This window comes from Manis pentadactyla, chromosome 5, assembly GCF_030020395.1.
Source record: "Manis pentadactyla isolate mManPen7 chromosome 5, mManPen7.hap1, whole genome shotgun sequence".
Classification (NCBI taxonomy): domain Eukaryota; kingdom Metazoa; phylum Chordata; class Mammalia; order Pholidota; family Manidae; genus Manis; species Manis pentadactyla.
The window spans coordinates 157,169,521-157,182,875 of NC_080023.1; the positions used below are offsets into that span (position 1 = coordinate 157,169,521).

A 13,355-nucleotide genomic window follows, 5' to 3' on the forward strand; every position below is an offset into this window, starting at 1 on the left:
ATGCAGCTCCTGTACTAAATAATGAATATGCCCCGCCGCCTCCCCAGAAGTAGCTGTTGCCCTCACACTCCTCAACAGCACTATCCTAGTTACAGAGAAGCTGTGCTGTGTGACCCACTGTGCAGCTCATTATCATTCCATGCTAAAATATGACCTAAGGCAGGAGTGTGTGTTCTCATGGCTGGGATGGAAGGTTCCAGGGGAGGCTGGGGTCCCTGAGGACCGCAGTGCTTTGGGAGGCTTCCCGGAGGAGAGGAGGCAGGGGCAGCTGGACGGGAGGCCCTTGCCAGGTGGGTGTTGCTGCCTGTCCACCCTGCCTGCTGCCTTCACCCAGGCACAGCTACCCTGCAGTGGCTTCCAGAGAGTGCCAGTCATCAGTGAGAACAGCCTTGTCAGTCAGAACTTCCCAGGCCTGTGCATCATTCTGCTCTGGAAAGTTTGGCTCTGGTAGCTTCCTCCGGAGGCTGACCCAGCTCTCAGCTGCCTGGGGCTGCAGCTCAGCCCACCCAGGCCTTGCTGCCCTCTGGGGCCAAAGCCAGATGCCCTGGGACTGTCTTGCCCTGGAATGGCCTCCTCCCCAAGACCTTGTATTTAACCCAGCTCAGTTTAGGCGTCTCCTTCTCCAGGGAGCCTTTTCTGAGCCCCGTGGGCTGGGTTAAACAAATTTGTGCTGACCCAAAGGAAACATACTATGAGCCACATAATGTGAACCACGCATATTATTTAAAATTTCCTAGCAGCCACATTAAAAAAAAGCAAAAAGAAATTGATGAAATTATTCTAATGATAATATTTTATTTAACTCAATACATCCAAAATTATTTCAGTACAAAAATTTTTCTTTTGTGTATTAAATCTTTAAAATCCAGTGTGAACCTTACTCTTTGTAAGTCTGGGGAAAGGAAATCCCGGGGCAAAATATCTCTAAAAACCGAAATCAGTCAAAGGGAGAAAAAAAGTTTAAAACCCGTTTATTGCTTACAAACTGCAGTCCAGACCCTTCTCTCTTTCCTGCTCCAGCAGAAGCAAACCGACCCTCCCCCTCACCTCTCCGGTAGGTACCCATAAGCTCTCAGTTGCCCAGGTAATTACCCATTGATATAGAGATGAACTACTCTTCACCCCTGAGGAATTATGCAAATCCACTAAAGCCATACTTCACTCCACCCTTGATCTCCTGTTGATATGCATATGTACTGAAGCCAGGTGAGATATTCTGGATAAATTACAATTTTACCCATACTCTTACAGCACGCTCAGTTTGCTTAAGCCTTATTTCAGGTGCTTCATAGCCACATGCAACTAGTGGCTACCACAGTGGTCAGCACAGTTCTAGAGGCAGGGAGAAAAGCATAAGGGTTGAAGTGGCATCCTGGCCCTGCCATTTATTAGCTGAGTGACCTTTGGGAAGTTGTTCACCCCTCTGAGCCTTAGTTACTTCAGCTATGAATGGAGTTAATTTTGATGTTGGAGAATTGTTGTAGGGATTAAATAAATGAGTTTCTGTCTAATGCCAGGCACAGAATAAATGTTCAGAAGATCGTGGCGATTCATCTTACAGTACCCCTGAGATAGTGGTTTATGAGCCACACTGGACTGATTGTGAATTCAGGGACAGAGGCTACTGCATTCTTCTCGCCTTCCCCAGTGCTCAGGGCCTGGTGCAGTGTGACCATCACTACTTGCTGAATGAAATATTAAATACTTGGGCTAGGAATGCTCACCACCACACCCTGCCCACCCAGGAAGGAATCAAGGATCCCTGGTAGCTGGGAGTCTTAGGACTACTGACTACTTGGGGTAATCTTGGCAAGTCACTGCTTTTGCTCAGGTCTTTGGTTTCCTCAGCCAAAAGATAAAAGGGGGGTAGGAGGGACCCTGCCTGAAGTGTTTGGTTTAGTCTCTGCCCCACCAGTGGCCTTGGCATCTGTGTGCTTTGGCTTCCCAGCCAGTGGAGCAAATCGCTTTCTGGTGGCTTTCCTGCATCCTGGCACTTTTACATCATCAAGTTCCCTCCAGTTAAAACTTAAGAGAAAACAATTTCTTCTACTTCCTAGGCAGATAAGAGAGGGGACGACGGGTCCTGTCCCTTCTCTTATGCCAGCATTTGCTGACCTCCCATCACAGAAGCCAAGTAACAGAAGTAGGGCAGAAGAAAGTTCTCGCATTTTATAGGTGACAAAACAGAGCCTCAGAGAGGTCAAATAATCTGCCCAAGTAACACAGGAAGAAGTGTTAGAGTCAGGGTGGAAAGCAGAAGTCAGAACTAAGGGAATTGAATACCGTCTTTGCTCGCTGGCTTCTCTCCCTCCACCTGGGCTCCTAGCATTTCTCCATGGTTGCTTTCTTCATGAGATGTGCCCCCGGGTTGGGTCCTGTCCCAGTGCCTCAGTTTCCCTGCCTGGGGAATGAAGGCAGCCAAATAACTGGAGTAGTAATGTCAGCTGATGCCTGGAAGGGGCTGTGTGTTCAGAGTTCCTCCAGCCCAGACTTACCTGCGTAAAGTACCAAGTGTCTGGTGCAGAGAGCCAGTGTTACTGTGACCTTGGACAGGCCACTCATCACTCTGGGCCTCAGCCTGCTTGTTTATAAAATGAGGGATGATATTATCTCACCAGATGTGAAGATCGCACATGAAAGTACTTTGCAGACTGGAAAGTGCTAGTAGAATTGTTAGTCAATAATAATAAGAGAAATAAATAATGGTAGCAGTAGAAGTGGCCCAGTTTTCTGTGTGGTTCCACTGACCTGGAGGGAGCTGGGCCCTTTGGGTATAAATCCAGAATGATGTCTGGGAACATCCTGCCTGGGTCGGTGGAATGTAGCCAGTATTCTTCTGGGAAAGTGAGAGTCTGCATCTAGCTGAGGAGGGTGGGAAAGTGGCTGTGCCCCAGGGGATGGGAGGAGACAAAAGGGGAGGGCTCCTGCCTGGGGGAAGGAAGGGAGGGGAGAAGGATCTAGGGAAGGAGAGTTGAACTAGGAATGGAGGGCTTTGGCCATGCAGCTCAGTGAGAATCAGTTTGGAATAAAAATCCTGAAAAGAAAGAATCTCTGTGCCTTAAGATATGCATAACAAACAATAAGTTCATCTGGTATAACTGCTAGGTTTTACTGATCCTTCACTCATTCATTTGAATAAATACATAGTGAACTGAACTCAAACCACTGCAAAGTGACTTGCCCAAGGCTGTGTCCTGAGGGCCTGGGAAGTTCCTGGGAGAAACTGAATTTGGGAGGCTGGGGATTGAAAAGTACCAAGGCAAGGAGGACATCTATAAGGAAGTCTGCCCAGCAGGACTCTGGTCCTTCTGTGAATTAGCTGTGTGCTGATTTGTCCGTCTTGCCGGCTGGGACTGAAGGAAGAGCATGTTCACTAGGACTGGGAGGGGCTGGCTTCCTTTGGCTCTCTGGCCATTGCTGAGCCTAGTGGGCAGCAGGGAGCATGAGGGACTGGAAGCTGTGTCTTGGGAACATCTGGTAAAGGAGTTCATTGTGTTTAAGTTGGAGAAGAGAAGGCGTGATGTATGAGCGGTGAGAAGGGGTACAGTTCTCTAAGGGATGTTGGGGAGAGAGCATCGGTTTGTTCTGTGGAGGCCCTGAGTTTGGTACTAGGACCTAGGTGGAGCATGATGGAGCAGGCACCTTGGGAGTGAGGAGTGGAGGGAGGGAGTTGCCTATCTCTGGGGTGTGGGAGTTGAGATGGATGGATACTGGTGACAGTGACATTGAGGGACGGACCCATTGGTGAGGCTGACCCTGGGAAACTGCAGCGTGGGGGGATGTATGGCTCAGCTCACATCCAGGCTACCTCCCAGTTTGGGCCTCCGTGGTTTCCAGTGCAGTAGATTCTGTGGGGCCTAGAACAGTGGCTGGCACATGATAGGTACTCAGGAATTGTTTGAAGAATGAAAGAATAGATGTGTATACAGGGGGTGAGGGAGGTTAGGGAGTAGGGGTCATGTGGGCTGCAAATGTGAACTCATGGGCTGAAATCTTTGGCAGTTATATAGATCATCCATCTTCTCCAGACCTTCTCCATAAGCTAGGACCTATAGAAATAGTATGGCCAACCCGTTCTTTCATTGTTCATAAACTGAGACCCAGAGTGGGAGAGCAGCTTGCTCAAAGGTACTAGCCAAGCCAGTGGACTGGAACCCAGGCCCTGCCATTTGATTCCCTGGCTTGTTGACTGAGCGAGGTGGAGGTGCGACGTTTTGAGTTAATGCTGCTGGAAGGGAGGAACAGGGCGTCGTTTGGTTTTGAGCCATGACCTCAGTGCCGTAGATTCTTCGGCCACCCTCCACCACCTTCCTAGAGCCTGGGTGCACACCCAGTATATGCTCACACACATGCAGAACCGAAACACATCTGTGACGGGTGCAGTCCCCACTGTTACATGTAGGGTCATTGTCACTGAGGCACATATGGACAGATGCACGCATATACACAGGATCCCAGGGGACATTTGCACGGCCCTCCTTGCTGATGTGGGAGGAGCCCTGAGGCCCAAGGAGATTCTGCCCTGCTGTACTGCAGGGGAGGCGAGGTCATCCAGGCTCCCTGGGCTGGGAGGCCCGCTGAGGCCGAGTCACCCTTTCTGTGTCAGGGGTCCTACCCACTTCTTGTCCCCTACCCCCTCGCTCTGTCCTGCCGAGCCCAAAGAGGGGATGGCCCAGCGAGGAGAGCCAAGGCCGGCCAGGGCCGGGGTGGGGGCAGCGGGAGCCCAAGAGCCAGCTCCTGATGCACGGTCCCGCAGTGGTCTGGGACTGCGGGTGAGGCAGCGCCGGGCCGGAGGTGGCCTGGGAGCCTGAGAGGGAGAAAGGGAGAGGGAGACAGGCCGAGAGGAGGCGGAGGCAGAGGCTGGGGCAGGGCTGTCGCGAGGGAGCGGGCAGGCGCGCGGGGGCCGCCCCTGGGCTGGGCGCGGAGGCCGGGCGGGGGCGGGGGCTGGCCGTGCGTCGGGCGCCAGGCCCGGGGCTGTGGGCACGGTGCCCAGCCCCCGGCGCACGCCGAGCCGCCGCCGCCGCCGCCGCCGCTGCTGCAGTCGGCATCCATCAGCGGGCGGGGGTGTCGCGGAACAGGCTGCTCCGCAGAGCCCGACGCGGCCCGCGCGCCTGCCCCGCCCCGCGGCCTATCGGCCCGGCCGCAGGAGACGAGGGGCGCCCCCGCCCAGCCTGCCCGAGATGGGGACCCCCAGGCCCAGGTAGGCACGTGGTGGGGGATCAAGTGGCACGGGCGCCCTGGGGGCTGGGTACGTGTAGGCCCAGCCTTCAGCCCTGGGGGAGGACTGGAGGCCAGACCCGGAGGAACTGAGTTTGCAGGCTGTTGCCCCCCTGGCCAGTATCCCGGAGGTCCTTGCTCTTCCTCCCTACCACCCGGGTCTGCAGTCTCGCCAAGGCCCGAGAGGGGTGGGCAGGCATTGGTCTGGCTGTAGGGATGAGCAGTTGCTGGGTGCTGGGCTCCCCCAACTGGCCCACTCTGTTCTCCATGACAGACCCCTGATGCTTCCGTGGAAGCTGCGGAGAGCTCTCCGGATCTCTCCACCCTGGCTTCAGATGCTGAAGGACAGTCCCAGGAGGCTGGGATGGCTGCGGGGACTCCTACCCTCACCCTCACCCTCACCCTCGGTTACAGACCTTTACCTACTCCGGGCTCACTTCCCATCCTACAACCCTTCCAAGTCTCCCAAAGCTTGGGGGATGGACCTTAGCCCTGGGACCTCTGTAGTTCAGGCCTGGCCTTGTACTGGCCAGAAGCTGCCCCAGCTGGTTAGAGGGAGAGGACTTGCAGGTCCCAGTTATGTCTGGCATCTTCACACTTAGGGACATCTGAGGGCTCAAGAAGCTGTGGTCTTGGGGACAAGCATGGGGAGACACTTCCTGGCAGAGTGTGGCCTAGGGTGGTCTAGGGGTGTGTGGAGGGGCTGGAGCAGGACTAGGAAGGAGTTCTGAGGATATTGGTCTCCTTCTTGGCTGCCAGCCGTGGTCCTTCCCTTTCCCCCAGGAGATCTGAGAATGTATTTGGGCTGTGGGGTGGGGTGGGAGGGAGACACTATCATGAGCTCCTGCCTTTACTTCTGGATCTGTATATCACCTCTTCTGCACCCAAAGGTGGGAGTGTAAGAGGGCTGGGTTTAGGACCTCTCCAGGGCCGTGGGGGTGGCCAGCTGCTGCATCTCTCCTCCACCTCCCAGCATCAGGAGTCTTCCAGAATCAGCAGCGGTTGAACCAGGTTGAGAGCTGGGGATGGGAACGGTGCACTCAGAAGCTCCTAGAAGACTTCTGCTGTCTGTCCTGGGCAAGGGTGTGGAGAATAGAGGTGGCTGTGTGCCCGCCTGCCTACCCATTCCTCCAGATGGAGCCTGCAGCAGAGGCAGCCTGTGCCAGCCTCCTCTCTGAGCCACTGTGGCCCAGGGAGGCTCTGCCAGCTCCATGCAGGATGAAGATGGCTTCTGCTGACCAGCCTGAGGTCATGCCTGCCTAGGGGCCCCATGCAGAGTATTTGTGTTGTGCAGAGCACGGACCCTTGAGGGGCTCCAAAGGCAGTCCTGGAGATCAGTGCAAGAGGCACTGTTCCTGTTAAAATCCTTCCCGGGCCACATGGCAGTTCCCTAGGCCCAGCTCTGTGAGCTCCATGGAGGGCTGCTTCTACAGAACCTTTGTGAGAACAATGCTCCATCCTTTAGTCTTCACTCAGTAAATATTGAAAAGTTGAGTGAGGCCTAGAGAGGAAGAATGACTTGTCCAAGATCACACAGCACCTGAGTGGAGAGACAGCACTAATGGACCTAAGTTTTCTATCTCTCAGCTTAGGGTCCTTGTAGCCCAAATGCCCTGTTGCTGTGGCTGTCCCACAGGACTCTGACAAGGGCTGGGCATTATAGCCTGGAACCTGAGAATCCTTAGGAGGGGCTTACATTGACTTCCTAGTCCTGAGGAGGAAAGGCCAGGCTGTCTCACATACAGTGGGCCAGGGCTGAGGCAATGGACAGCTGGTAGCCCTGGACCTTCTTGGGAGTATACACAGCCAAGAAGATGCTGGATGCCCAGGGATGTTCTGCTCCTGAGCCTCTCGGGGGCAGTAGAGAGGGTCGGCTGACTAGACCACCTGAGGCAGGGAGTACCTCTGTGTTAGCTCCAGCGTGGGCTTCTCCGTGGGCCTCTCCCTTTTTATTAAAAGGGGATAATCTATCTGGAGTAGTGCAGTCAGAAAGATGGCATTTTTGGGGCACTTACTGTATGCCTGGTAGTGCGGTGATACATACTTTGCATTATCTCCCAGCGGTCCCATTAGGTAGGTGCTGTTATTATCTGCTTTTTTTTTTTTTTTTTTTACGGATGAGAAACACGCTCAGAGAGGTTGTTACCTGGCTTGTGTCACCATAGCTGGAAAGTGTGGAGCTGTGTGAGTCCAGAGCCCCTCTCTGCCATGACATTATATCTGGGGCAGTGTCTGGGAATACCAGGCTGGTGTCCAAGCCGGACACCTGAAGCCCAGGGCTGTCCAGGTCTGTGCGTTGGGTCTGGTGAAGCAAGGGTGGTTCTGTGTCTCAAATGCTCTTGTGGTCCCAAGGGGGGAAGGGCAGGGAGGTATTGGCGGAAAGCACTGAGAGAGAGGTTGGCCTTGGCCTTCTGCTTCCTGGCCATTAACTCCAACTCTCTTCTTCCCATTGGCTACCAAGGAAGACTGGCAGGCCCTGACACTTGCTCCTGCCACATTTGATAGAGCCCAAATGATCAGAAAACACACAATGGTGGTAATGCAAGGCCACTGCTGGGACTGTAAAGAGGGGACCTGAGCCTGGGAAGGCAAGTGGGGTGGCAGAAGGCTGGAACTGTTTCCTTGGTTGGTGGGAGGCTTGTGAATGGGAATGGTAATAGCCAACATTTATTGAGCACTTACTACACTCCAGGTGCTGTTTAAGGGCTTATCTGTACAACTCATGCAATTAACAAGACCTGGTGAGGTAGGAATTTGTCTTCCGATTTTACAGACTGAGGGAACTGAGATTTAGTGAGGGACAGGGAGTTGCTCAAGGTCACATAAGGTAGGTCGTGGGGGAGCCAGGATTCAAATGCAGACAGTGTGGATTGGAGCCGTGTTCCCGATGGCCATGCTTTATAGTAGAGATGCAGCCCACAGTTTCTTCTCAGAGGTTGTACTTAAGTTTTGTTCACTTTGAAAAAGATTCCCTGAGTACCTCTTGCAGGCCCTATGTGGTTTCTGAGGAAGATCCTTCTTAAGAAACTCACAGTCTAGCCAGAAGAAGTACAGGTATGACACAAGGAAGGTAAAGAGTGAGCTGTTGCATATGCTAAGCTTGGATTCTTATTTTGTTGATCAGGGAGGACTTCAAGGAGATCAAGGCCTTTGCTCCAGGTACCAAAGGCCAAGTGGAATTTTGATAGTTATGGGGGAGGGTACCACTCCCCCACGTCAGGGGGGAAGGTAAAAGGGATACCTTTGAAGAAGAGCAGGTCGTCTGTTGTGCATGGAGTTATACAAGGGACTGGGGACACAGGGAGGTGACTCAGAGCTCTGTTTGCATTTTTGGCAAAGCTCTGGAATCCACCAGACCTAAGCTTTAGTCACAGCTCTGCTGTGTCCTAGTCACATGCCCTCAGGCACATCACTTAGCTGGTCTGAGCCTCAGTTTCCTCAACTGTAAAATGTGGATAAACACACCTATCTCATAGAGACCATGTTATGATTGTTACATAAAGGATCTATCAAAGTGCTGGCACATCACAGATTCAGTAAACATTACTTCTCTCCCCTTCAGTCTCTCTCAAATGTCAGGCTAAGGTGTTTCCACTTGACAGGAGCCTGAGGCTCTGGGAACCTTTGCACATGTTTGGTCTGCTTGCACCACACATGGGTCATGACAGAACTGTTTGGGAAGGTCCCTTCGGCAACTATAGGAAACACAAGGTGGGGTGGAGTGTGGCCTTGTAAATGAGACATCAGCCGTGTGGCCCTGGAGGGTTGGGAGCAAGGAAGGTGAAAATGCACTATGATGTCCCATTGGGTGGTGGGTGGCTCAGCTGGTTGGGGGAGTTGGCAGCTAGGGGCGGGGAAGGCTGTAGGAGTCAGGAATTCTGGTGGAGACCTTGTGAGTCTAAGATAAAGGCCTTGTCTCCCTTCAGTCCTTTGGGAGGTTGTGCAGCATCTTCTTTGTGCATCTGGGTTTTTTTCTTTTGAATAACTTCCTTTGGATGAATCCCCATCAGAGCTTACTGGATAATAGCTGCAAATTGGGACCAAGTGCTCCACAATAGCAAGATGATTGAGAGCATTTTCGAACATCCAGTGGATAAAATAATACACAGCCGTGAACAGCTACAGAAATACTTATCCTTACAGCATGTGGAGCTGTACACTTGTGAAGCTCCTCTGCATCTTTTATTTCATTTCATTTCATTTCATGTCCCTGTGCTGTGACCAAGGTGGGGCCGGGGGTAGATCCTTGCAGTGCAGGAAGAAATTCAGGCCAAGTTCTAATCTCCTTAGGACAAGTTTCATGTTTTATTCATTGTTTTATCCTCAGCATGTAGCTCAGTGATTTGCAGATGCTTGTCTGGTAAAATAATTGGTGAGTGAACAAAGCAGAGAGGAAGTGACTTGTCCAAGGCCACGTAAGTAGGAAGACCCAGCATCTGGCCTCATCCCTACTTGCTTCATTCTTCTTACCACTGGGTATCTGTGAGGGAAGTGGGATGGCAAGGTTCCCAGTAAGGGGTTGGATGCACACAAACCAGGGCTTAAGTCTAGTTTCTGTCCCTATTAGCTGCCAGGGCTTGGCGAATTAATCTTTTTAAGCCTCAGTTTCCACATCTGTAATGTGGGTGGTCCGTACCATGGTAGCTAGCACATAGTAAGTGTTAGTCTGTGATGATACTGATGATACAATAATATGGAAACATTTCTCATATAATTAATGTTAAATGGAAAAACCCCCATAATATTATGAGCACTCTGAGTAAAGTGGTGTGTGAAATTAGGTATGACCATAGATACAGATCAGAAGAGAACAGATAGAAATGGAGATACTTCAGGCACTAGGGGAGGTACAGTAAATAAGACTGACCAAAACAAATCTTTTAATATTGCATTTACTTATTTCTTTAGTTTTGTCTATAAAAGAAATATGTGAAATATCCTACTAATTCAGAAATATATTCTCTCCTTGGGTGCCCAGCCAAAATCCTTCTCTCCAGAACCAGCCAATGATAACAGTGTGGTGTATGTCCTTCCAGGGTATTTACTATGCTTTCATAAGCATACAAACCAGAATGGGGACCATACATTGCATTATTGTTTTACAACTTGCATTTTTTCATTTAACTATACATCAGTACTGTTTTCCATGTCAGTATACAGAAAATCAATCTCAGAAACTTTTCACACTAGGTATGCAATCCTTCTGTAATTCATTTTTTAATGGGTAAATCCTAGCTAATTTGGCCAGTGCCTCTTGATGGACATTGAAAGTTGTTTCCAATTGTACTCTATTCTAAATAATGCTGACAGTAAACTCTAAGAGTGCTTAAACAATGAAAGAAAACCAAGTGTGAGAGGGTCAGAAGCTGCCAGACGTGAGAGTTGCTAGGAAGTGTTTTCAACCTTCTCCTCTCACCTCTTTTCCTCCCTTCTCAGTGGGGCCCAAGGGGGCAGAGACATTGAGGGCTGACCTGCTTGGAGGAGCCCGTCTCTGTCACCCTCAAAGGGTGGGGGTGTCCCAGGGAATGCGCTTATTTCACCCACCCAGTATGGAGCTCACCTGTGAAATTTTTATATTCCCTTTGGATGCTGTAAGCTGCTGCCTGGGCTATGCTGCTACTTACACCCCCGGGCGTCCTTGGATGTGTTCTTGACCTTCTCCGAACCTCAGTTCATCCATCTGTATGGTGGTGATGGCCTTACTGATGAAAGCCATTGCTGTCATTTTGAGGATCCACTATGTGGCAAACGTGGTTCCAGAGTGAGCTTCATGTGCATTCTCATTTAAAATTCTCACTAAATGCCTTTGAGGTGTAGGGGATATTATTTTGATTTTACTTCCTCAAACTGGCTCTCAGAGAGGCTAAGAAACTTGCCCATGGTCCCCAAGCCAGTAGAGCCAGGATTCAACTGGTCCAAAGCCCGTGTTTATAACTGCTGTTCCATGTTCCCTCTCACCAACTGCTGATTAGTGAGGTCCAAGGAAAATGATGATTATAAAAGGATCCTTTAAATTGTAAAGTGCCCTGTGCGTGGGAGAGGTTGGTACCGCTGTTATTATTTCTACATCCAGAGCAACAGTAGCTTTGGTTACGTGGTTGACAGCAAGTTGGAGGTCGTGGGATGTAGCAGGATTGAGGAGGAAAAGCATGGGACCATGGCCAGCAGACCTTGGTCCTAGTCTTGACTCTATTTGACTAGCTGTGTGACCTTGGCCAGCCAAGCTGGACTGGGGAATAAGCCTACCTACCCTGTGTGGTCCTTGTGCAGCTCAAATGAGAAAAGCCCAGAAGACAGCTAGCCTATCTCCCAGCTTTCAGAGGATGCTACAGGGAGGCCTTGGCTGGTGCAGTCAGCAGTGTGGTCCAAGGGTTTTTCCTTTCTGATGCTATTACTCTGCAGTCTGGGCATGTCACATGATCTCTGACCCACAACTGCACATCAGTTTGTGGCTCCACAGTGGCACGTGAAACCTTTGGGCAAGAAGCCAGTGCTGACGGGTGGCAGCCTCTTCATGTTGCTTGGTTTTATTTAGTGCAGTGCCCATGGGTACTACAAGCCTCTGACAAATTGCCACCTCCCCATTGCTGCGTATAGACTGGAGCAGCAATAAGAATGACTTCAGGGCCCAGCTCCTGGTTTGACCCCTCTGCTTCTGTTGGGGCCCCCTGGCCTGGCCTGGCTGGGAGGGTGGCACAGGCACAGGGCCCTAGAAGCAGCTTGCTCAGCCTGCACCCCTCCTCCCTCATCACAGGCAGTCATTTTGCTCACGTCCACCCAAGATTGTCACTCAAGGAAGTGAATGTTCCATACTAGGAAAATCCCGATGGAAAGTAACATCATCTCCAGATGGGAAGAAAAAGTCTTAATAGGCTCTCTCTCTCTGGTTTTCTCTTTCTTTTCTGACTCCAAAAAGTAATACATGTTCATAGCAGAAAAATTGTGAGACACAGAGAACTCCGTAGAAAGCACCTGCCCCCCCCCCCCAAATCTATAACTCCTTTTGCACGGAAATGCTACTGTTAACATCTCAGCCTTTAGGCTTAACACTAAAGATGAAAATATCTAATATTTCTTGAACACTAACTGTGGGTTTTGGCATGTGTTAAAGGGCTTTCTTTACAAGCATTATCTGATTCAATTTTCACAGTAAGCCTGTGAACTAGGTAAGATTACCATCATGATTTTACAAATGGAGACACTGAGGCAGAGAGAGGTTAAGGGACTTGACTCCCATTTTATCCTAAACCACTAGACTATACTGCCTGTTCCCAGTTTCTCCTCTCTTTCCTCTTTAATTCACAGACCTATTTAGTGCTAGGAGGTAGAGCAATCAGATTGTGGCAGAGAAATAGAATTCCACTCAGATGCTTCAACTGAGGGATGTTAATAAAGGTGTGGGCAGGATTAAGGAAACCTACAAGGGGTACCCAAAAGCTAACAGTGACAGAAGCTCTTAACCTCCCTTCAGCCTGAATGAGCGGAGGGAGTAAACAGTGTTACTGGAATTCAGTGCTGGCTGGGCCTGTGTGCAGGGAGCTGTCACAGAGGGGTTCAGTCATATCCGGAACCACAGGGAGGGAAATTGGGAAGAGGTACCCTGACCTCTCTCTCCTTCCATCCTCTGACCAGTGCCTCCCATTGGCCAAACCCAACCAGAAATCATCAGGCAAGGGAGCTCAAGGGACAGTCCAAGGGGGAGGCCTCTGTCTTGTTTGCTTGGAGCATGGATCTGGGGATGCAAATGCAGGCTAACAGTCCAGGAGACATAGTGTCGGGAGTGGGGAGGATGTGCCTCCTGACGTCCCAAAAAGAAAGAAGAGTTACCTTGGTAACGTGATTCTGTGAAACGTCCTTCAGAACAGAAGGGTCTCACTTTCTGCCTGGTGTTCTCTTGGTGTTTTCCACACCCTGTCCTCTCTCTCTGTTTCCTTCTACCATTAGTTCCTACCTGGTTCATAATTTCCAAGAACATCTGGGCAAAAGTCATCAATGTCCAAAATTTTGTTAGAAGAGAGCCTTACTGGTTAAGGAGTAATTGTTCATGACCATAGACACACGTGCTGGCTGTTCTGTACCTTCATGGTGTTCCATTGCTCTGTGTATACATGCAAAGACATGCTTCTGGCATAAATGTC

At 50.7% G+C, this 13,355-nt stretch overlaps 1 protein-coding gene across 7 annotated transcripts in view; it reads left to right on the plus strand.

The window, feature by feature from the left end:
- Nucleotides 1–13,355, plus strand: part of EPB41L1 (erythrocyte membrane protein band 4.1 like 1) — a 144,236-nt gene that overhangs the window by 74,913 nt on the left and 55,968 nt on the right. Inside the window, exon 1 of one of the 7 annotated variants that reach the window (XM_036902409.2) lies at nt 4,944–5,200. The exons of the other annotated variants lie outside the window; for them this stretch is intronic. The gene's annotated coding sequence lies outside the window, so the exon portion shown is untranslated. Of the gene's footprint in view, nt 1–4,943; nt 5,201–13,355 lie in introns of those variants that run through there. 7 annotated transcript variants of the gene reach the window in all.